The sequence below is a fragment of the Marmota marmota genome, unplaced genomic scaffold (genome assembly GCF_001458135.2).
Source record: "Marmota marmota marmota unplaced genomic scaffold, marMar, whole genome shotgun sequence".
Lineage (NCBI taxonomy): Eukaryota > Metazoa > Chordata > Mammalia > Rodentia > Sciuridae > Marmota > Marmota marmota.
The window spans coordinates 29,737,163-29,764,172 of NW_026000242.1; positions in this window are offsets into that span (position 1 = coordinate 29,737,163).

The window sequence follows — 27,010 nt, forward strand, 5'->3', positions numbered from 1 at the left end:
AGAAGCTGCTCTGATCAAAAGGAGCCCACAGAGTGTAATGTGAAATCTTGGATGGGATTCTGGAACAGGAAGAGGTTGTTATATCCAAATGAAGGATGTCTGTTTTATTTATTATTTAAAGAGAGCTAGACTCCATTCACAACCATCACAAATAAAGATGTACAACCTCAAAAAGTTCTTTCTTTTTCTTTTGATCCCTTTCTTCCCTTCCTTCTTTCTTTCTTTTGATGCCTTCCTGCATCCATCCTTCCTTCCCTCCCTCCCTCCCTCCCTCCCTTTCTTTCTTTCTTTCTTTCTTTCTTTCTTTCTTTCTTTCTATTTCCTTTCTTTCGTACTGGGTATTGGCTGGGTATTGAACACGTGCCCATCCATTTTTATTATTCTATTTGAGATAGGGTCTTGCAGTCTCCCAAGTACCTAGGATTGTAGGTGTGCACCATCATGCCCAGTAAGACACCATCTCCTATTAGAGCTTGAAGAAATGGAGTTCATAGGGTCCCTCTACTCCCAGATCTCAGGTACCAGTGAAAGTCAACTGTCTGGTTTTCCATTCATTCTAGTATATCCAAGATAGTGTCAAGATGTTTTCTTCTGAAAGCAACACTGTTCAGGATTTCAGTTCATGGAAAAATAATCCTTACTTTCCAGTAAATTGATTATATATAAGGAAAGCTATTTTCAATCATGATACAAAGCAAATACTTTCTGATTGCATCATTGTCATTATCATCATAATCATCAATATCTTTATATAACTACATATATGGGCATAGCTCTTAGTTTTTTATGAAGTGTTTGCCCCTACTATTTTTGAAGACTCTGGCCTTTTTGAAATAGTAAGAGTGGAAGGAGTTATAAAAATCAGTGATATTTTGTGCATGTGTGCACATATATACTCAAACATACATACATATATATATATATATATATATATATATATATGTAACTATTTTATCTGCACTAACATCTTATACATAGAGTCATACTTACTGTATTATCAATAAGTGTGTATTATATACTTTCATTCTTTGATCCTCACTGTACTTGTCAATTTGAATAGCAAACTTGATTGGATTAAAAGATGTCAGAGATTCAGGTTTCTGGGTGTGTCAGTGAAGGTGTTTCTAAGAATGATTGGCATGTGGGATAGTGAACTGGAGACCCTCCCTAAGCATACACAGCACCACCCAATAGGTTGGAGATTTGGATGGAATAAAGTTGGAAGAACAAGAATGCAGCAGCAGATGCAAGATTGATTCTTCTTAAACTTGTTCTCAATTGCTGCTGATTACCTGAGGATATCAGACTCTCTCCCTCCTTGACTCTTCTAAAGCAGACTCTACCAGGGATTCTCCAGGGAGTTTTCATTAGCCTTTGGTCTCAGCATGGGGTAGCATCATTGATCCCCCTTGTTCTGAGGCTTCAGCATCTTGGATTGTCCAGGTACCGGTTCCTCCAACTCTCCAGCCTGCGGACAGCCATTGTCGACTATCCAGCTTCTGGTCATGTAAGCCAATCTAATAAATCCCCTTTTTATAAATATCTTTCTTATTGATTCTCTTCCTCTAGAAAACACTAATACACATACATTTTCTCTCTTCCACATAAGCATTCAAAGTTTTTTTTTCTTTCCAAAAGACAAAAATAAGCACATTAATTTGATTCAAAGTTATGTTAACATCACTATAGAACTGACACCACTCCCTTATTGACTCAGTATTCATAAAGAAAGTATCAGTAATGATGACTACCTCATACAGTGGTTACTGGTTCTATACATATGATGACATGGCTGTTGAACCTACCTTTTAGACTGCTTTGACAAAGGCACCTGAACTGAACCTGATCAAAGGGTTCTGAACCATCCTCAATTATTTTTAATAAAATTATTTTACTGTATAAAATTTAAATAATTTGGGCAAAAATCAAATATTTCCCCAGGCCATTTAAATGGAGAATAATCTGCATAATTAATGCATAATTACTTCATTTCCCCTTTCTTTTCTTCTTCATTAACCACACAGAGGAAAACAAAAGGAAGGGTGGAGTAGTGGACTAAAACTCAGCAAATGTAGATAACTGAAATATTGAGGGTAATTGGACTAAAAATCTACCTAAATATCCAATTTAACTAGGAAATTAAGAAAGATAATCTTAGGTCAGACTTAATTTTCATTGTACACAAAGGAATGTAGACTGGAGAACCTGGGTTGAAAGAGCTAGTTACCCAATAAAATTTGCTCAAATATAGATAATGGAAGGTTTTAGTTATTATGTGAACACAAAAAACAATTCCAATGACATTAAGGAAAATAAATAGTATAGTTGGGCCTCATGAGTCTAGAACTATAATCTCATTCTCTTTCTATTTTCCTTTCTATCTTACACACACACACACACACACACACACACACACACAACACACACCATGGTCTCTCTTCCTTCTTCTTGTCTTGCATATTCCTTTTTGGAAACTGCCTTCTCTTCTCACCTTGTATGCTAAAGCTTGAATATGATCATGACCATGATTTGTCCTGGTCCAAACTCTGGCTTCAACACAACATGGAATTTTCTATCTATAGAGCAGAATTACACTATTATTTTTCTTTCTTCTCATTCAGCTTCTCAAATGAAAAAAAATACATTATGTCAATGACTTTTCTATCCATGGCTCAATCTAGGTATTTCGGGAACTGTCTAGTTAAAAGGTGTGGTCATGTGTGCTACCCCTTTCTCAGAGCAACATAGGCAAGCAAATTCTCTCTTTTTTTCTGATACACTGTAGACAGCTAGTGCAAATCATTTAGGTATTTGATGTCTATTTACTAGTAATCATCTATAATTAGGCTTTATTAATTAAGTATATTCAATTAATTAAAAGTAGTTTTTCAATACATGTTATGAATTGTAACTATTTTAGACTAACAATTATAAAATATAATACTAGGTTTAAAGAAGTTTATGAAATATCTGGGGAAGAATCCACAAATGCATTTGAAATAATCAGTAAATAATTGCTAATTTCTGCAACATAGTTGGATTAAGGGTGAGTATGATCTGAGTAAATTTCATGGAGTAGATAGGAATTAATACTTGCCTAAAATGATGGGTATGGCTTCAAGAATTTAGATGGAAGATTATCCAATATAATTTAAAGTGACACCTAATATAACCTTTTCTAAAGAGAACTTAGTACAAGGTGGAGCAAAACAGAATAGAGGGGGATAAACTTGGGATAGAGGACCATCAGAAGAGCCTATTCTCTAATAAGAAAGTAGTCAAATAATAAGACAAATAAACAATTGATCAAAGAGAGGCTGGACTTAGACTATCTGGAAGTTTAAACATAAGGAAAACCCACTTATTTTGGTTCAAAGTAATGACTATAAATATGAAATGAATATGAGGGCACAGGCTGTAATGAACTGATTATTCTGGGAGCAGACGTCCATGTTTCCAAGCCCAGATTCTGCTAACATGTACTGTCCTGCAGTGAACACTTTCTCTGGGAATATCCTTCAAGATGATACCTTTGTTGTAGTGGTCTCTAAAGTTGTTTTTTTTTTTTTTTCCTAGTTTGAACCTGATAATGTTGCCAATAAATGTTGAAAAAAATTCTTACTAATGGATTTTACAACAGACGAAGCAGGGAAATAAGGGAGAGAAAACTGGAGATTAACATGTATTTCTAGTTTGATTCTATAAACTTAGGATCTAAAATTTTACTTAAATAACTATGGTGTTGGATTCAAGTAAGTGCTATGTTAAAACTTTTATGCTGGGAGGTTTAATGCATCTTTAGTTTGGTTAAGAAAGGCAATTTTATTATCATAATTTTCATATTAATATTATGTATATTTTTTTAGTAAAAGTAGAATGAAAAGTTATTGTTTTATTATTATTATTATTATTGTTATTATTATTATTATTACCATCATCATCATTATTATATTAATGGAAGTGATCTAGAAAATGTGGGTATATGAGATTTTTGATAACATAATTCTGTTACAGTCTGGAAATTAGTTGTAGATTTTAGCTAACCCAATTCCCTGTTTGAAATGGGAAACCTGGAGTAGAAGAAAGATCTGTCAAGAGAATAAGTGAGCTCAATACTTGGATTAACAGGCAGACAGGTGTTAAATTTAATTGCCTCTAGAAAATAAGGAAATTCTGCTCTTCAGCATTAGTTTCACATTTTCTAACCATAGTGGACTTTTAATGAAGGAATAAATGAGATGGTGCACATGTTGCAAACTTATATTTTAAAGAAATGCATTTGTGGTAGAGATTTTAATTATTACTTTTGTCTTTTTAAACAGATTTTATCATAAAATGTATAAGACACAGAATAGTGAGTAATATGCCAGTCACATTTATAATATTAAGTTTTTAAAAAATATTATTATTTGCCCTATTTATTTCAGATTAATTTCTTGAGAAACAAAATACTACAGATTAAAATGAAATCATTGACATAACCTCTATGATCTTATTTCTATTTTTCTCACAGATATTAAGTATCTTAAATCCATTCGTCATGAAGGAGACAATGTTTTTGGCAAGATAAAATATCAGTATAATTACATATTCATAAAAATAGAAAATATGTTGCATTTGCATAATTGCTTTTGAAAGAATATTTGCAAAATTTATTAAACTAGTATCAGTTTTTCATTTTAAAGACTTTTAAAGACTATTTCTAGGAATTTTCTGTATAGGTGTGTGTCATACATCTATATATATCTTAGTTTTATTCCATGTGTTAATATGCTACCATTTATTTATTCATTCTCTCTTTAATGAACCTCTAAGTTTTTGCTTTTTATCCTTATCTCTATAAACAATTTCTTTATATCTCCATGGAAATGCATATTATTATTTCTCTATTCACCCATAGGTTCAGAGGCTACTTTAAGAAGGCACAATCTTCCATTCTACATTTTACAGACCAATCTCCAAGGAGATTATATGAATGTATCATCCCATAAAAAAATACATGACTTCCTACTTGTTCATATCTTCATTTTTAATTGAATTATTCAGAATTTTAAATGTCATCAACATATTGGATAGTAAATAAAATAAAATAAATCTTACTTAATTCATATTTTCTTGCTGTCAGTGGAATTAAAATAATTATATGCATTTATTGACTTTTCTGATTTCCTTTGGTCTAAATTGCCTTTTTATTATCCTTGCCAATTTTCATATTGATTTGAAGCAAAATTTAAAAATAAATTATAATGTTTAAACTTGATCTGTAATTTTCTTTGCATATGTCTTTATTGAATCAATTTGAAAACTCTTAATGTTCTCTTTTGTTCATATAAATTTAAGTACACTCACATTTATGAATATTTTCCTTTATATGCCATGCTTTTTATTAGTTCTTTAAGAAATATTTCCCCATGTTAATGTTATAAATTGTTGTCTTATGTTTACTTGGCAAAATTTAAAATATTAAGGTAACTATAAACACCCATCTAAAATACATTATTTTCAGTATATGGCTATTTTTTACAACACTGATAAGCAACATCATTTACTGAGCAATCTCATCTTTGAATGTGGTTATGTGTGCTGCCCCTTTCTCAGAGGAATGTGAGCAAGCAAATTCCAATTTTTATGTTACTATTGGTTATAAAAATATCAAATTTTTATGTTGCTACTTTCTTAAATGTAGAAGCACATGTTGCTCTCTTCTGAGCTCAGTATAATAAAATGGTATGTAGTAAGACTCCTCTTGCCACTTGATACTTCTTTTAAATTATGTTTTATTTCCAATTTCCATATGAATTTATCAGTAAGGTTATAATAAAAAGTTTAAGATACCTATTAAAATATTAATTTAGTTTTCAATTCTACAAATTGAACCTAGGGGAGCTCTACCACTGAGCTACATTCCTAGTTTTGTCTTTGAGACAGGTTCTCACTAAATTGCTAAAGCTGTCCTTGATCTTTCATTTCTCCTTCCTCAGCCTCCTTAGTTGCTAGGATTACAGCTATGTGCCACTGTGACTGGTTTGAAATGATGATCGTAGCTGGTTACTGTGGCACATGCCTGTAATCCCAGCAGTGGGGGAGGCTGAGCCAGGAGGATTGGGAGTTCAAAGCCAGCCTTAGCAAAAATGAGGTGCTAATCAACTCAGTGAGACCCTGTCTCTAAATAAAATAGAAAATAGGGAGGGCTGAGGATGTGGCTCAGTGGCTGAGTACCCCTGAGTTCAATCCCTGGTACCAAAAATAAAAAAAAAAAGATGTTGATCATAGTGGCATTGATTTAATAGATTAATTTAGAGGTAATTTACATCTTTGTGACATTAAACCCTCTTTTTTATGAACAAATTATGTATCTCCCTTTGCTCAGGTCACTTTATAACCTTGAAAAATATCTTTACATAATTGACTAAATTTAGTATTAGGGATGTTATACTTATGTTACTTGGTACATAGGAATTACCATTATTAAAATATTTTCAAATTAATATTATTGACTTAAAATAATGCTATTATTATTATTATTATTATTTAAAGAGAGAATTTTAAAATATTTATTTTTTAGTTTCAGTGGACACAACATCTTTATTTTTATTTTTATGTGTTGCTGAGGATCGAACCCAGCGCCCCGTGCATGCCAGGCGAGTGCGCTACCACTTGAGCCACATCCCTAGCCCCTGCTATTATTATTTGAAGGTAAAACTTTTACTAGAAAAATTGCAAAATGCACTATAATTTACTAAGCCTTATCATGACATTTTTCATAGAAATTTGATTTTTGATAGATATCATATATATTCTTTATTTTCACATATTATATACTTTATTTCTTTTATTTGTATTGTGACCCTGGGTAGGATTTATAATATTTTGTGATTTTTCCATAGATTACCTGGAATTTCTTCACAGGTATTTATATAACATTTCTGATTTGTCTGCCTCCTTTTCTTGCCCTATCCTCATTAGAACTTCCATTATTATACAAAATTGTAATAGTGAGAGCAGAAACATTTCCTAGGCTTTGAGGGTAGGCTTTCAGTCCTTACAATTACACAATTACATACAATGTTAGCTGTTGGGTTTTCAAAGATGTTCTTTATCTTTTTGAAGGATTCTCCTATATTTTTCATTTTCTAAGAGTATTCATGTTATGAATAATTGTTGAATTTTGTCAAGTACTTTCTGTAATCAGAAAGTTCGTGTGATTTTCATTATCCAGTTAATTTAGTAGATTATTCTGATCAATTTTAAGATATGGAGCCATCTTTACATACCTGTAACAACCCCAAATGGCCCAACATCTCTTCTGAGGAGAAAGTACCATGTTTCCTAGTTTATTGTTTTATAAGAACTTTTGTAAAAGTTAAAATTAAGAAAAATCATTCACTACCAATATGAACCAAATTCAATTATTTACAACTAAGGCACTGCTGATAGGCTAGTAAGCTTAATTTTTTATTCATTGTAGACTTAACTTTTTATGTCCTTTCTACTTCTTTTTTTTTTGTCGTTGTCGTTCTGGGGATTGAACCTCATATTGCTTTACCAATGAGCCACATCCCCATTCCCTTTAATTATTTTTATTTTGAGACAGAGTCTCTTTAAACTGCTCAGGCTCTTGCTAAATTATTAGGTTCACCTTGAACTTGTGATCCTCTTGCTTCAGCCTCTCAAGTCACTGGGATAACAGGTATGAGCCCCCATGTCCTACTCCTTGCTGCTTTGTTAACAGTTATGTCATATCTCCATTATGTCAATTTTCTTTCTCTCCCCGCTTTCTTTTTTCTGTTTTTTTTCCCCTTTATACAGCTATCTTTATTTGCTGAAAGAGTTACAATTCTTATGGGGACATGTTGAATCTGAGATTCTCTGACGAACTCCTGTTTTCCATCATGTCTGTACCTTTGATATTTTTACCACTGTGATTTGGCAAACATTGAAGTCTAGTGTCTTATTGTCCTATTAATTCTATATAATTAGTGTTGCCTCTGTCTAGGATTCTCATGAAAATTTAAATTAAAATATGGGGATAAAACTCAGCTATCAATATTTTCTAAAGAATCCTTGCTGATAAAAATCTGAAGTCATATGTTTAAGAAAAATTTGTTCTAAGAGGCTGCTTCATATATTTTAATATTTTTAAGAATCATCAGGTGGGCTTTATAAAATACTGATGACAGAACTCAATTCTCTAAGATTTAATTGTGGTAGCAATCTAAATGTGTGGAACTCAAGGATTTGCTCTGCTAATTAGTTCAGGGTGTTGCTGATATTGCTGACTGGGTGCTCCACAACAGTATGGTTGTTTCAAGGGAACTTTATCTGGTATTAGTATTTCATTGGAGAGCATTAAAAAGAAAGTATAAGCACAGTAAAAGTACATGGCAGGATATGGTAAGTCGTCTACAAAGGACTTTCACATCAAGTATACATATTAACACTCATTGCATGAGTTATCTAATAATATTAGATCTCTTTCTTTTTCACAAGAGGAATCTGGAATGTAAAAAAGCTGAGTGAATTCTCCAAAGTTGCCTTGTAAATAAGCTATGGATTGTCTTAAATCCAGGTCTTTTCACAAATAAATTTTCCTTCCATTTAATACACTAAAACAAATGGTCTCATGTATATTATTTTATCTCCAGTAATCTCACAAGATAATGGAGACAAGTACTAATTTTTTCCATTGTGTACAAGAAGAAATGGTTACAGAGAGATATAATTACCTTGAGTAAACATTAATAACCTAAAATATTGGCTTCAAGTGTTGTGAGGTTTTGGGTCATCGTGTTTCAGTGGCATGCCAACACAGAAGAAAATGGCAATGACCCAAACTTAGTATAAGCAATAAAGGGATGCATGATCTTTAAGTAATTTTAAAACAACTTTCATCTGATTCTCCTTTTGTTATCACTGGAAATTCTTTATAATTCCAGTGGGAAATATTCTTCCTTCCAGACTGGAATTCTCATATTGCCTCCAAGTCTCACATCCCACTACTCTTTTTCATAAGAAATGTTATTGTTTTAGAGAGTTTTTCTCAGTGCTATGACCAAAAGACCTGACAAGAACAATTTTAGAGGAGGAAAAGTTTATTTTGTACTCACATTTTTGAAGTTTCTTTCCATAGATGGCCAATTCCATTCTTTGGGGCCCCAGGTGAGGCAGAACATCATGGCAGAAATATGTGGCAGAGAAAAGCAGCTCTGGACATGGTACTAGAAAGCAGACAGAGAACAAGATCTCTCCTCACCACAACAAAATATATACCCAAGACCATTCCCCCATCAATCTAGCTCCTCCAGTCACACCCTACCTACATTTACCAGCTAGTTTATCTCTCTCAGAGGATTAATACACTGATTAGGTTGAAATTCTTAGAACCCAATCATTTCACCTCTAAACTTTCTTGCATTGTCTCACATGTGAGCTTCTGAAGAGAATGCCTCATATCCAAACCATATTGTTCAGAGAAGAAGTTATTCTGTTAGGAGAGCCTTAACCTAATCAGTGAATCAATCACCTGATGGGATTAATTGAGTGTAACTGAAGGCAGGTGGTGTGTGGCTGAAGGAGTTGGGGCCTTAGGGGCATGGCTTTGGGGTATGTATTTTGTATATGGGGAGTGGAGTCTGTCTTTTTCTGCTTCCTGATGATCATGTCTTGATCTCCTTCCCTCTGCCACACTCTTCTGCCATGATGTTCAGCTTCACCTTGAACTCCAAGGAATAGAGCTTGCTGTCTATGGATGGAGACCTCTGAAACCTTGAGTACCCAAATAAACTTTTTCTCCTCTTGTTCTGACTTAGGCCTTTTAGTTACAGCAACAAAAACGCTGACTAATACAGGTGAATCCATAAGAATATAGGAGTCTGTATTCCTGTTGTGGAGTTTGCCTGTAGTCCCAGATAATTAAGAGGCTGAGGCAGGAGGACAGCTTGAGCTCAGAAGTGGAAGCTGGGAAACATACCAGAACTCTGATGTCACCAATCCCCCCAAAAAAATAAAAACATAAGAAGATCTTACTTTGCATGATTTTGAAATGCACCTCTAACACACTTTATGCTAAATAATACGTTTCCAAAATATATAATTCAAATTTTAGTTACCTTGGTATACTAGTTGAGAATAAGCACATAATTGCTAACTTTCCAGTCCAGAATCATCATGCAAATAAATGTACACTCAGTCAGTGACCAATCATGTCACTGCTTTGGAGGTCCTTCAGTGGTTGGTCACAGGAGATGTTTTATTCAATGACCCATGACAGCAGAGGGGGTAGTTATACTACCTCTTTGTGTCCCACTGGTAAATCCATGTGAAATTTTATGAAAACGGATAATTAAAAGAGAAAACTGACCAACAAAAATGAAAATGCAGCAGAGAAATAAAAAGTATCAGTTCTGTCAGTAAAATACAAATAGAACATCAGTGAAGTTATAGAAGAAATAGCTGATACAGAAATGTTTACATTGCTGCCATTCTTTGGGATTTTTGTGTACTGTAAGAGGAACTGAGTAAGGAAAAATGTATTAACAAAATGAAGAGAATAATGGTAACAAAAGGAATAAAGATTTCCCAGAGAAGTGACCCCTCCCACAAAATTCACATTAGAGAAACTGAGATATCTCTTAACATAGAAAGTATAAATAATCAAACTCTTAAATATTTTAAGCTACATTACACTAAATAAATTTTTCTATTTCAAAATATTCTATATATTTGTAACCAAGAGTTAGAGAGTTTTAAAGCCTTTGGCAAAACTTTTAAAGGTGAGTGAAGAATTTTATTTTTTTCCATTCATTATTGAAGCAATTTGACATGATTTTGGCCTACATGCTTTTTATGATATCTCACTATCATGGAAAGTGAGAACTTCCTAACGTGAAATAATTTTTCCAAAGAAAAATCTCTATTTTTTTTTTTGTGAAGGAAACTTATTGTATTCCTGATGAGCATTAATCTGTATTGGTAGGAAGAGAACAGAAGGGGTTTAATTTCTCATCAGAGTTATCCTATTTTCATTTAACAAGTAATGTTTTGGAGTCCTGATATAATTGCATTAGTGAAGATGTAAGTGCATCATTATCATTTATTATGGGAACATTTTTTAAAATGAAATAATTGAGGACCACAAAAATGATAGGAAATGATATAACAAAAATCTATTTTCCATATTATCATGGTGTCATATTTACTTTATACTTTAAAAAATAAAACAGATTGTAGTCCAAACTTCTATTAAAATTTGATTTGGACCAAGATAGGAGCAATGTTTATGATGACAAGAAACTTGGAATAAAAAAATGGAATAAAATAGACTCTGATTACAATCCTGGATCTTACCACCCATTAGTGGAAAGCAAGAATTTTAACCTCTTGGAGCCCTAATTTTCTCATGTACAGAATTGAAAGAGTCCCTCCAACCACACAGATAGGAGTAACAGTGAGAAATGATAGATATAAAGCTTTTCACACTTAAGAAATTCTCAGTATAGGGTAGAAATTGATACTACTCTTCTTGTTTGTTTGCTATCCACTAAGGAGCATTTAAAATGGAGAGATAGCTATAAGGTTTCCTTAACTTAGATAGATCTTTTCTTATGCTACCCAGAGCTTTTCCTCTGAACAAGTGGAGTGATTTTTCACATTCATCTTATTTTCCAGTTTTGAAAGCAGCTGTGGCTAAGTAGCTCAATGCAGTCTCAGAAACAGCCTTGCCCTGGAATTGACAGTAGCCTTAAAGCAAATAATAATATAAAGTGAAGTTCTTGGGTGGGAATCCTGCATTAAAGAGAGAATAATTCTGTATAATCATTGGAGGGTTGGAATCCTTGTAAGCTTAAATACATGTCAGGATATTTACCATCTGCAGCAACATCCCCCCTGCCTTCGAAGTTGTAAGAGTGTCTGCTGAGTGCATTTGTTTGTAATCAAGAGCCATTTGCTCTCTTCTTCTCACAACCTTAGAGTCTCTGTCTCTTTTAAATGAAAGTGAAAGGGGCATCCCAAGACATTTTCTTGCACTGGAAAATTCATTTCAGTACCAACACATCTAAAAGGGGATTTTAAAAATTTTCTTTTCTGTAAGCTGACATACTTGGTTTCCCTCTGCAGACCTCATTGGCAGTCTGGGACTATTCCAACTAATCAATAAATAAAGCCTAGTTAAGCCACATTTATTTCTAGAAGCAAATAGCAATCAGTGCATTACTGCTGGAGCTCAGGCCCTGTCCATCCATGGAATCAGAACACGAAAAAGCTTGGGACGTTGAGACTTCAGTCTGAAGAAAAACTGCTGCCTTGAAGGCAGGGAAATGGGCCAGATCACTTAGATTTATACGCATATCACCCTGCTTAATTACCTGGAGAATAAGCTCCACTCTGCATTTTACTTAAAATGCTGGGATACCTACTTCTTTGGCGTATTATCTTTTACTAAGACTCTGTTGTTCTTGTTATTTGTCTTTAAATGACTTAAAAAATTTTATAATTACCTATCCTCTTATATCAGGCACTTTTATTTATTTTATCCCATTTACCTTATACCTATACTGAATAAAAAAGAGCACAAGTTTTCGGTAGTTACAAATTCTGAGATTATTATTCAATTTCCAATTTATTAAAATGGTTGTTTACTTGTTTTACAATTTCACGTACATTCTAAGTACCTTAAAGTCATATAGCAGGTCTCATTCAACTTCCACCATTAAAAACTTGCATATTAGTACTTAGTAAATATTACTTGATTGAATGAATGGACTGAAGACTTAAGAATAATTTAAAGGTTCTTAGAAGTAGCTATCTAATTGTCATACTCTTTTTTCTCCAAATGTAATGTTATCAGATTTTAAATTTGATTTAATGGAATCAAGGGACAGAATAGTTGAATGAATATATGCAAACTTTCCCACTTATTTGGGCCTCACTTTCTTCATAAAAGAGGAGGAAAAAGTGAATTTGTGTGTGTCCTTTCCAGTTCTAAGCTCTGGTGTAATTTCCTCTGGACAGTATTGCAACAAATATTGCTTTATTCATAATGCAACCCCTAGCATCCTTTATTGTGATGGTACCATGGGATATATCACTACAGGATCAAATGTAGAGATAAAAGTATTATAATAGAGCTGAAAAATGGATAATTATATTTTCTTTCTGTGAAATCCCAGAATCATTTGCCCTTATCTAAGCATCACCAAGAAGTACTAACAATCACCTAAGATTTCTTATGCAGCAATGTTATTAGTAGAGTGTACAGAGCAGAATCTGGATTTAAAAAAACAAACAAAAAAAAAAACAAAAAAAAACAGAAGATGCCTTCCTAGAAGTTGTCATTTAATAAGTGATAAAAATAATTATTTATTTTTAACCTTTCATCATAGATTGCACATTGTATGAGGGCAAGAATAAATATGGATTGCTCACCACAGCATAGTTTCTGGAATATTTGATTTACTGTGTGTGTGTGTGTGTGTGTGTGTGTGATTTGAATAAATACTAAATCTCTGGGGTCAGTTTTTATTTACAATTTTAGAGAGGAAGATATTTTCAGATTCTTTGAAATCCTTGTGAAATCTTTGTTGCTCTACCACTGAGCAACATCCCTAACTCAATTTTACTTTTTAAGACAGTCTCACTGAGTCGCCCATCTTCCCAAGTACCTGATATGATAGGCAGCCAACATATTTTTTTCATATCTTTAAAGTTGTACTTATAGAACTTGGTGCTTCTGAGTATTATCATAAATATATGACTTCAGATCCTAATATTGTGTGTCCACAAGCCAATGTGCAGCATTTGAGCAACTGTAAAACATTGTTCCAAATTGCTATGGAGAATGATTGCTTATTTCTTTAAGACACCCTCAGGACTTTTCTAATAGTGACTTTTGTATATATTATTGAACTATTTTTTTTAAGTCAACACATCAAACTTTCGTCTTGAAAATCCAGCTAGACTTTCTTTCCACTTGAAGAAAAACATAGATAAAAAAGTAACATGTAAACATATTTCTTTTACTACATCACAAAAAAAATGGCAGTGAAATGATAACATGGGACATGTATTTGTAAAACATCACTTTGACTTCAGTGTGAAGAATTTGGCAAAGGGGCAAACAAATGAGGGGCAAACAAATGAGCAACGATAAGACACTTAGATAATGTGGTGTGGGCATGTAGCTACTCAAAGCAGTGGAGTGGGAAGAAGCAGGTACTTCTGAGAAATGTTGGGTTCAGAATTCTTTACATTTTGTGTTTAGTAGTATGTGAAATAAGGTTTAAAATATGGCTCAATGTAACTAGTTTGAGATTTATAAGGCAAGTAAAGTTCATTAAAGTAGATTGATGAATTATTTATTTAGACTTTTTAGATTAGATATTCAAATTCCTTAGTATTTGGTTTTTGTCTATTCTTAGGATAAAGTAAAAAAAGATGTACATAAGGCTTTGTTTCTTTTGTTGTTATTGTTTGGGGAGCAGTATTTCATTGTCTTTTAATTTGTTATTTTATTATAAATAATATGGATTTGCTTTTCAGTAAATTTTTTTGACTGTTAAAAAGCAGGGTTGATTTTTTTTTCCTTACCACTCTTTGCCTAAGAAATATATGTTCTGGGTTTATCTTGAGGTACTATTCTTTTTATCATTTATTATGAGAATCTTTATCATAGCATTATAGTGAATACTTTGTTTTTAGTGATATATTTAATTTTAGATGACTTATAAATTTATGCTTTTTACTTTTTTCAATAACTTTCTAAAATGGACATGTTTTGATTTTTCTATTGATTTCTAAATATGTCAATAGTTATTTTTAAGTTTTTCCAAAGTACTACTGAATTTATATATTCTATCACCAAAAGCAAAAATGTACCTTTCATTTCTCTTCAAAAGTGAGGAATTGAAATACTCTTATCAGTGGTTGTAAAGAAGCTTGATAACAGGATCTCTTGAAAAGGCTTGAAAAATTCCAATGCCCAGCTACATTGTTTATCAATTGAATCAGAGACTTGAAGGTAGAACCCAGGCATGCACATTAAAACAGAACGAAAACTCCTCAAGTGATTTCAGTGTTCTGCTAAGGTTGAAATCCAGAGCCCCACTCCTATCTTTGCTATACTTAATGCCCTCCTTCAAATCCTGTTAAAGCCTTTTGTTCCAGCTGTATTCTGCAACAAGTTACTCCAAAACTGAGTATTGTAATGCCATAACAATTTTATTGTCTTTCAGGATGCTGTGGGTTATGAATATGGGCTGGAATCTATGCAGAGACAATTTCATTACATGTGACATTACAGAGACAACTCAGGATTATTCTGCCACTACTAGTATCTTTTGGAGGATCAAGATAGCTTGATGCACACATGAAACATCTTAGTAGATGTGACTGGAATGCTAGAATCAATAGGGTTACATCCTGTCCTCCAGTATAGTTAACTTTTGTTTGTTTTTGGAATTATAGAATTATAGAATTATACAATATTCTTATCAGAGAAATTTAAGCATTTTATTACAATTTTTAACAATACAAGAAAGTGTTTTATTTATATGTTTATAGAATACTTCATTGAAACAATAACTCCCATATTTATACTCAGATGTTTTTGTTTTTAATTTTCTAGTTATGGAATTTCTTTAAAGTATGTTTTAATACTGCTTCTGTACTAACTGTTCATATTTATTTCTCATGACATATTATTTTTAAGAAGTACTTTAACTAAAATATTACAAACATAGGATACCATAAATATAAATTACATTACAATTTCTATTTTCACAATGTGAATTATCAAAAGGAAATATACATCCATACAAAGACATGAGAAAAAGGTTCATACCACCTTGTATTTTTGTAATCCCCAAACTGGAAATTATTCAAAGATATCTCAGCACATAGAAGTATAACTGATTGTACTGCATCTTTATATACTATCATATGAACATAGTATGAATATAAAATATACTAGTATACAATGTTCTAGGATTCGACACACCATTTTCTGATAAAAACAATAAATTATTATACATGCAAAAGTATGAATGGGTCTTAAAACAATCATAGTTAAGAATCTGACAAAAAAATATGTACATAGTGAATGATTGTATTTAGAAATTCAATTTCATTTCTATAGTGACAGAGTTGATCAGTAGATGCTTATTTGGAAAATGGAGGGGAAGGGTAGGAGAGAGAAATATGTTCAGCAACTTAACTGTAGTACTATTTTCATTTTTTATATGTATGTCAAAATGAAATAAGTTGAACAATTTACTTATTCACATTTATTATATGTCGGTTACATCCCAAGAAAGTGGCTTTGTTTTGATATGTACAGATCTGCAGAATGTGCTTGCAGATGAAGATATAGTATGTTTTCTACACCAGAGAAGCCCCCATTATGCCTCCTCCCCTATATTAACATTAAAATATTAAAACTAAGAAATCCTCAGGGACCTGTGCAATAATATTCCTGTTTTAAAACAAATGAATAATGAGAAAATGAGAAAGATGAGGGTCCAGAAAAAAATATTTTAATAATGGCTGAAGAAATCGCCAAATTTCGTGGAAACCAAGAATCTCTCGAATACAATAAATGTAAAGAAAACAATTCCCAGATAAATTTTCATAAAACTACTGAACATCAATGATAAAGAAGAAAAATGGAAAACTCCTATAGCAAACCAAATTTCATACAGATTCTAAATGCCAGAGGTCAGTGGAACATGTCTTTAAAATGCTGAGAAAAAGTTTCTGTCAGTCTGAAATTCTAAACAAGAGGAGATATTCTTCAGACATCGAGTCAAAATCAGGACATTTTTTGGTTAAAGGAAAATCAAATAATTTGTTGGTACTACTTCTGTTCTGAAAGAAATGCTGAAGGAATGTGTTCAGGTTGAAGGATAGTAAGGACAGAGGAAACCTGGATCTTCTCCAGTTAAGGAAGAACAAAAGAAATGGTAATAGGCTGGGTTAATACAAAAGACTATTTCTTTCTTATATTCCAAAGAGACCCGACTAAGTAAAAGTGATAATACTTTTTTGATGTAGTTGTTCATGAACATAGAAATGAGACATATGACAGCTGTGACATAAAGACCAGTGGGAGATGTAAAAAGGACATATATGTTTGCAAAAGAGTGCAATATTAACTCTAAATAATCTGTGGGTAATTCAGAATGTGTATTAAAATTCATAAAGCAACCATTAATTAAATAACATAAAAACATATAACTCAAAAGCCAAAAGAGATATTTAAATAAAGTAGTAAAAGAAGATAGCAATATGGGAACAGAGAAAATAAAACAGAAGAAAAAATAGTCAGATATAATCAAACTATATTTACAACTATACATAAAAAATATACAAATAATAAATAAATAAATAAATAAATAAATAAATAAATGATTGAGAAGATAGGTTAAAAATGACCTGCTTTAAATATAAGAATGAATACTCTGAAATTTAAGGAAGACTACTAGTTTGTTAGGACTATCATAATAAAATACCACAAACTGGTGGCTCTAACAATAGGAATTTATTGTCCTGTTGTTCCTGAGCAGGAAAGTTTGAAACCCAAGTGTTACCAGAGTTAATGTCTAAAGGCTTTGGGACAAGGATCTGTTACAGGTTTCTCCTTGGCTTGTAGATGGCCATCTTGACATTCAACTTTCATTCTCCCTGTATGTATCCTGTATTCAAGTTTCCCTTTCTGTAAGGACACCAGTCCTTTTGGATTAGGGGCCTGCATTACTCCTGTATGGCCTTATCTTAAATGTAACTGCATGATCCCATTTCTAAGTAAGGTCACATTTTAAAAATTCCATCTATTTCTTAAGATTTTCAACTGATCTATCCTAAGTTGTATTATACAATTAGAGAACCACAGATCTGCATTGCAATTGTAATTGTCTTCTTGAGATTGGCCCCAAGGAATTATATTTAAGAACACTGCCATTTGCCTGTTTGAAAGAGATGATAAGAAATAGCATTATAGAACATGTCACCATGTTTATGTTTATTGTAAAACATTGGAGTACTGTTCATTATTTGATCCAGCTTCTTTATGTAGACAAGGAGGAGAATTTTCTCCTCAAGCTTAGTAATAGGATTGATTGTGAAATCTGTAAAAAAAAAAATGGTTTGCTTTTATCTTATGAATCCTGTGCATCTTGGATTTTTTGCCTCTTCAACAAAATCTCCTAGTAAATTCAGAGCCACATTTGTTGCACACCTGAAGCAAGTCAAAATCCTACATTTTCACATTTAAAATTTATTTATTTTTTATAATATGTTTGCATTTTAAGCCACTCAAATGATATTTAAAAACAATATTAATTTAAGTTGGAAGTACCTGAGTTTTTCAGAGTAAAGCATTTAAATTTTATACTATGTTTCACACTTTCTATTTTTTGGTATTTCTGTTGAAGTATACAAAAAGAAAGAGGACCCACAAGTTATTCTTCCTTACTGTTGTTGAAAAACAATATATTTTTAATTAAATGTGGTCACCTTAATAAACTCCGAGAAAGACCTTGCATTGATTAGGTTCAAAATTTTTAAAAAAAAGACAGCAGAGATTCAGTGATATTTCTGAACACATACAATGTTCCAAATATTTATTATAAGCATTTTGTCATATTAGCTTTTTGTAATATTTAGGAGGGCTGGGGAGTGCATCTCAGTGGTCTGTCCAGTGCTTTCACAGCATGTGTCAAGCTCTGGGTTTGAATCCCAGGATCATAAACAAGCAAAAACAAAGCAAAATATAAAACAGAGGATCAAGGTCTCCCTAGTACTGAGAAGCTTCTAGAAAAACCCACATAGCCTGTTAAGAGGCACAGCCAAATTTCAGCTCCAAGGACCATGACTCTAGGGCCCTCACTACCAGACACTGTGTGGAACTACCTTTATAGAATCACACATGCCCTTGCTTGCATAGCTTTCATTTAGGATTTTCTGGAATAATGAAATGTACTTAGAATATATTTTGATTTACTCAACCTCTCCTTACAGAATAATTTCCTTTTGCTTTTCTGTTACTATTTGTTTAAAGTATTTTTTAAATTTATGAATAAATATTCTATTGTATGATTACACGACAGCGTGTCAATTTATGTATCTGTTAGAGTCCAATCAGAGAAGCAGAACTGCTGAGTGGTCTAGACTATGAAGCTGATGATTAGGGTTTATGTGAATATGCAAGCTAGGGTGGGGGTGACCTAGTTATTCAGGCTGCTGCCCTTATATCTAGTAGTAAGTCTGAGTCACTGGAGATCAGTCAACTTGTGGTTTTTTAATCAAAACATCCCAGGGCAAGGACAAAGACAAACTGTATCCTGTGCCTGTATTTCATGGTCTCTAATCTCAAAGCAGCAAGTCAGCTGAAGTGAAACGCTGACAAACTTTGTCAAGGGGCTGCACATGAATTTGACTCAGGACTCAAGTTCAAGGAGAGGATCTGACAGGATCTGGAGAGACTGCCTGTACAAGTGCTGACCCACATGAGATAGAGGCAGAATGATGTGGCCCCTTTCTATGTTCCTGGCATCCTTCAACAACCTTCAGATCTGCAGCAAGAAGCTGGGTCTTTGTACTTTTGCCATGAGTTTGTTTCCCACTGCTCCCCACATGGAGCAAACCCAAAGCTCAACTAAGTGACTCCTGGAAAACTAAAAAACTAATGGCAAAGCTATTTGGGGCCTTCCAACAACTTTCATGAGACATGTTAATTAGTAATACAAAATCCTCACAATATAATTTGGGATAAAGTATCTTACAGAATTTAATCAAGAAAAAGTTTCTCTAATAGTGATTTAATTTGGCTGGAACTATCAGAATGATTTAATTTCTTATATACAAGTATGGCTACTGTACAGTGTTTTTAGTACAATAGCTTGCAATGGAGCTATTCTTTTAAAGATACTCCTGTTACTTATTAATAAGATAGCTATTCTGAAATATAACTATTCCCAGCCACTGTTGAAGATTATCTTCTCCATCTTTAGCAGATCATATATCTACTTGCTTCTTATTTCCATCCTCAGGCTACATAGGAAGAAATAGCTTTGAGTCAAATTTGCATGCAAATCCTAGTTTTACCACTGGAGGAATAAACAACTTTTAAAACCAAATCATTCATCTGTAAAATGGAGAGCCTAATTGTACTTGGTTGACAGGATTGCAATAAATAATTGAAATAACTCAGAACAGTGTGTGACATATACTAATAGCTCAAAAGAATGTCTCTGATTCAAGAACTTTAAGCAGAATTAGAGACATATTGGGCCAACATGTGTTGTTGAGAGTTTGCTTCTTTATCTTCTATCTATGGAATGTCTAATAGAGAAGCAAATAATAATATTGGCCTTTTTTTGTAATATTGACTTTTTCTAGGTCTTCAAAGTTATAAATCCTTTAAGGTACTGGGTAAAGATTAGAATTCTCATATTCTGGAAAACTAATATGCATAATCAAACACTTATGATAAATTATTCATGTGGGTTAATATATTTGAAACTTTAATAAATATGTGAAACTACTTCTGTAGATGACTTATTTTAAATAACAACACTGTACATATTTGAGCAGGCATGTTTTTACTGAGATAGTTGATGAGGAAACAATATTTACTTTTATAGAGAAAATAAATTTCTAGATAAATAGAAATTAAAAATATCACTCTAACAGAGGCTATTTTTAATTTCCTTGCTTCCTCATAGCTCTACCTGGTAACACCTAAAGAAAATGTTTTAATACGACACATAAAATTGCTTTAAAGTCAAGTGGCACAGGTGTTCACTATAAGCAGTATTTCTTTCAAAACAATCACTCTAAGAGTTATTTTTTCAGTGAGCTCATTCTTGTTTCACTTTGTAGTCACTTGAAGAATATTCTGGCAAGGTTGAAATACATGGAGGGCCCTTGAGTCTCATGAATTACCATAGTAAATCAACAGAAAGTTCTTTTTTTGGCCAGGTGTTTCCACAATTGTGAGCTGTGGGAGTGGGGTACTTATTGTGTTCAAGGGCCTTCATCATTGTCCCCATTGTAATGAAGCAAAGCCAAGGTAGCATATATGCTTCTCAATAACCTGGTGAACTTTACCAAAAGATAACTTGCATTTCATTTGTATTATATAAAACTAAGCCTTGAATTGGGGTTTGTAGTTATTCAACTCATTGAAATTAATATTTCCAATTTCCAAATAATTGGTGAACACTTAATTTTGGTATATTTTATGTGACAAGTATATTTATCTATAAATCATAAAGAGCATAAAAGTACAAAGAGATGACTACTCTTCAAAATGCTTTTACCAGTCTTCTATAAAGTTCATAAGACTTCTGTGAATTAAGCCAGTACCTTAATTTGCAGAAGACATTTGTCTACAAAAAATGTTCCCTGAAGTCACTCAGCCAAAAAGTGTCAAGGTGTTGGGGATTAAAACTGAACCACTTATTTTTGCACCTTCCAATACCACATAAATTCTGGCCACATATTGCTAAAATACATTTCTTTTTTTATTATTGGCATACAAATATTGAGCTGTGCAGGTTCTTTGGCTGGTATTGGTGTTTCTTAAAACAGTAGCACAATTTATAATGCCAAACACAGTGGAATGAAGTAAAAGCAAAAGAAATGATGTTTTTTCAAATGTTTGACACTGACTTTTACAAAGTGAAGCAAGAATGAGTTCACTTATAAAAATATCTCTTACAAATACCTTTACAACTCCCTGTCTGTGGTTTCAAGGAACTGCAAGTTAGTTTTGTTTCTTTATTTATTGTTTTTGGAAATCAAATCAAATTTTCTAAACAAAATATTTAAATGCTCCTAGAAATTATGATAAAATATATTTTTTTAAATAGTAAAATCCAGGCTGGGTTTGTAGCTCAGTGGTAGATTGCTTGCCTAGCATATATGGAGCACTGGGTTTGATCCTCAGCACCACATAAAAATAAATGAATAAAATAAGGGCATTGTGTCAATCTATAATATGTGTGTGTGTGTATACATCTTTTGAACATATATATAAATGTGTATATATAAATATATATATATCTTTTGAAAAGCAAATACTCAGATTTTGCATTTTAAATTAAACACCATTGATTATGATTCCAGGTGCCAATTGTAGTTATTAGGCTTACTTGTAGATATGCCCTAAAGCTCCAATATCTAGACTACTGCACTTAATAAACCAGGTGAGGTACAATGAATCTATACTCCCTGCCTGAGATGTGACAAAATCTCAGTGAGATTTTTTTTTTTCTAGAAAAAACACCACAAATTAAAGTGTTAAAACATTTCCCATCCTTAAGGACCTTAAAGACCAGGACACTTTCCTTGAAAACTCAGAAAACCTAAGGGCTTTTCTTATATTCTATTGACTCATTGTTATTTTCTCCATGGCACATATGACCAGAAATGCAATAATGCACTATTGGTGTTAATTTCATGAGGTGTGTTTCATTATTAACTCTCATTGAAAAAATCACAAGAGCAGTTTCTGCCAACTTCACTATTGTGCTTGAAATGCTCAGCACAATGTCTTAACTACAATGAAAGAAAAAAATGAATGTTTGTCCAGTGAAGAGTAAAATAGTTAAAAATGCATACTACTCTTTTTGTAAAAAAAAAAAGAAAAGAAAAAAAAAACAATGGGGGGGTGCACATCTATATCTTTAAAAAACTATATACCAGAATTTTGAGATACTACTTCTGGGTTTTATAAGTTTAAAGGTGATTTCATTTTGTTTTTTGTTCTTAACTATATTTGCAAATATTTTATGATTAACATTGTTGTCATCTGTGCTGCTATAACAAATACCATATACCACGTAACTTGTAAGGGACAGAAATTTATTCCTCACAGTTTTACAGGCTGGCAAGTTCAAAGTCTAGGTGCAGGAAGGAAGTGAGCCTTCTTCCTGTGTCCTCACATAGCAGAAGGGGCCAGTGCCATGTGTTTTCATGGCTGTGGATGCAAAGGCCAAAAGAGTATGAATATTGTGTCTCATATGGTAAAAGAGAGAAGGGATAAACCTATTGCCACAAGCCCTTTTCCAAGAGTCCCAATCCCATCCATGAGGTCTCTGCCTTCATGATATAGTCATCTTCTAAAGGCCATGCTGCTAAATGTTATCAAATTGGCTATTAGTTCTAATGTATAAATTATGGAAGATACATTCAGATGATGGCATGTATATAACATTTTTATTAAGAAGAAGTAATTCTAAAGTTCATTTCTATATTTTGAAAATATCATCATGAATAAAAGGGTCAAAGAAATTCAGTCAATGAGTGAAACAATTAGTTGGCTAATGAGAAAACTAAATTAGATTTTCATATTAGATAGTACATGAAAAAAATTGCTCTCTCAATATGAATTTAAATGTAGAAAAAGAAATGAAGCAATCAGTTAAAGGCACAAGTGAAAGAACTTTAGAGGTAAGGAGACAATGAAATCATAAACAAATTTTATAAAAATTCCAAGAAAATGTTGGTAGATTTGGGCTCATTAGAAACGAAAGCACCCATAAGAAACATCATAAAGTCAATTGAAGGAACATTCCAGAATTTTTAATATTTAAAGAATTATTATAAAATATAAGGAAAACAAATCTCTACTAGTTGCTTTTAAGAACATCTCACAAAAGAGTAAATTAAAGTGGCTAATGATCATGGAAGAACATTGATGCTCACTAGGAGTCAGATTCATATTATAACATCACTGTGATGCCATTCTATATTATTAAACTGGCATAGATAGCAAAGAGTATCATTGAAGATTTATCCAAAATAGTGAACAATTGGACAACTAAAACGATCAATCATAGAGTAATGCTTACGGAATTCATTGTGTGCATCCTGACTAATTGTCATTACATAGGTATAAAATATTTTCAAACAATGTTGCAAAAACTCTGTAATAGACTAAAGTTGAAAAGTAAACTTAAAAATTATTCATACTTAATAGTCCATATTATGTTGAAATATAGAATGTGTAAATAGGATTGAAAAATACACCAAGGCTGTTGGTTGTGGTTGTTTATCTGTGGCTGAGGCAGGCAGCACCAATAACACTGTGCTCTGACAGCCTGAGCTCACTGGACTGAGCACCTTGAGTGCACCATCTATCTAATTCTCATACGAATCCCAATAAGCAGGTACTATTATTCTCTCCAGGTTATGGATGAGACTTAAAAATCTTAATTGACTTATTCAAGGTTACACATTTAATATGGAGTGAAACATGGATTCTTAATATTTCCAGAAAGAACAATATTGAAACATCTCTCTTATATGTCAATTAAAAAAAAATCAAACACATAAAAACAGAATATAATAATCATCAGTGGTGGAGAAAAGGAAGGAAATGGTTAGATGTAGGTCAAATCTGTAGTTCTATAGGACAAATAAATATTAAGATAAAAAGTACAGAGGGAAGATTAGAGATGTTAGTATTAAATTTTATATTGCAAAGTTGATCAGCATAGCTTGTGGGTGCTCTCTCTCTCTCTCCACACACACACACACACACACACACACACACACACATACACACAAGATTGAATATGGAAGGTGATGGATATGTTAAACTGCTAACTTGCAGTAATCTTTTCACTACACAAATGTGCATCAAAACATCAGGTTTTACACTTGGCATTAAATCAATGCATTAAAAATTAGATTGTTTCAATGTGCATTTTTAATTAAAATGAATAGTTTGCCATCACACAAGTACTGAACTTTTAAACATTATGTAATTTTGTTCTTTGACAAGTACTTTAAAATAAATACATAGTAAATATATTGGAATATTATTAATTAATATTAAATAACATGGTCATCATTATGAAAAACATATCCAATTAAAATCTGATGATATACTTTATAATATTTTATAAATATATGATATATTTAATTTTTTTAAATAATAAGATGGTTGAATTAATAGAATTTTATATTTATTCCAATTAGGGTAAGAAGATGTGTTTTTATAATTTTAAGACTTAAGATGGGGCTGGGGATGTGGCTCAAGCGGTAGCGCACTCGCCTGGCATGCGTGCGGCCTGGGTTCAATCCTCAGCACCACATACAAACAAAGATGTTGTGTCTGCCAAAAACTAAAAAATAAATATTAAAATTAAAAAAAAGACTTAAGATGAACAAATCATTGAACAATGACAAAATAAAATTTATATATCTCTGATTACATGTACAAATTAATTTATTTATATAAAATAATTCAGAAAAAATAAGATATTGATATATATTCATTTCATAAATGTAACAAGCATATGTGTGAGTTCTAAAATATGTGAGGGTTAGATTTGGATCAAAGGTGTAAAAATCTCCAATCTATAGATGATAAAAAAATCAATCATCCATTTAATCAATCATTCAAGAAAAGATGATTAGTATAAAGAATTTCAATACTAAAAAATATTTTAAAATGTGTAACACACTACTAGATTAGCAAAACACTAAAGAGTATAAATAGGAAATATTATATTACTCCTTTTATATAAGAAAACTATTTTTAATTAATAGAAACAACATGGACAGGGGTGTTGGAAGCAAATAAATTTCTACACTAATGGTGGCATTGTAAATTGGTGCAGTGCTTGGAATAAGCAGGTTGACAACTCATGACACAAGTAATAAAAATCATGATCTTCTTTGACCTGGTAGTACTATTTTTAAAGAGCCTATCTCATGGCAATAATGAAAGACGACAGGCAAGCTTGTGCAAAATGCTTATTGCTGCATTATACATTGTAACTTACACCAAAAAATGTTCAAATCACCAATTCTGAGAAAATTGTTAGTTAGAAAATTGTATGTGAATTTGAAGAAATATTATATTGCCTTCAGAATGACAAAAGTGAAAACTATGCACAAATCAAGTATAAATAAAATTGAAGAAAACTCTTACTACAATCATGAAAGTTAAGTCACATGATAATAATAGGCACAGTATATACCATAGACTTTGTATATAGAGATAGAAACTTGAATTTTCATAGTTTTTTTTTTCAGATATGATTGTGAATAGAAACTATAACCCACGAGAAGTTGATATAACAAATTGATTAGAATACAAATTTGAAATCTAGCAGACTTTTGTGCAAATGCAAACTCTCTTTATATTAGTTTGTTTGCAGGAAGTTTCATTACCTCCCATTAACATGAGGAATTAAAAGAGTAGTGGGCACTTTGATCACTCCCATTAGAATCAACAGTGAATTCACCAGAGAGAAAATTTGATGACTTTCCAAAATTTAAATAAAAAATTTTATTCATGACTGAGGTAACAATAAGTTTATGGTCAATTTTAATTTTATTTTATAAAATGATAGAGGGACTAAAATGAATTCTTTGAAAGGAATTAAAGTTGTAGAGTTAATCATGATTGGAAATGAGTGTATCAAGAGTAAGAAAGATATGGGAAGGTAATATTCAGCCTCCTAGAAAATAATTTTCATTCTCATTGCTCTAAATAAACAGAACTCTATGGAAAATATGTTGGATAACTAAATAATCAAATCTCTTTAAATATACTGCTCAGTTTCTTCCTTAACATTTTTCTTGCTTTACTGAAACTCAACTTTGATGTAGCCATTCTCACATTCACTAATACCAATAGCAGCTGGAAAACACATGACTTGGAACACTAATGGTTTCAATGTGATTAATATGGTTTTATATTAGCTTGTTTGTTTCCCTACAAGATGAGGAACTCTGATATCCAGGAATGTGTATCTTAAGCAAACAGCACAGTGGCTCATAAAACAGTTCAGTAAAGGAATATTGAGTCATCTGAGACTTCTGGATGTCATGTAGGTATTTGTTTGGTTGGTCATCACCGTCTAAGAAAGGCACATCTCTGTTGTTCACAGTTAGTAAAACTTTCCTTGCACTTGTTTAAAATGATCATAGATGGAGGCAGAAACTTATGAGAAAGAACCTTATGAAAAAGCAGTCATTTTCATGTGATTATAGACTT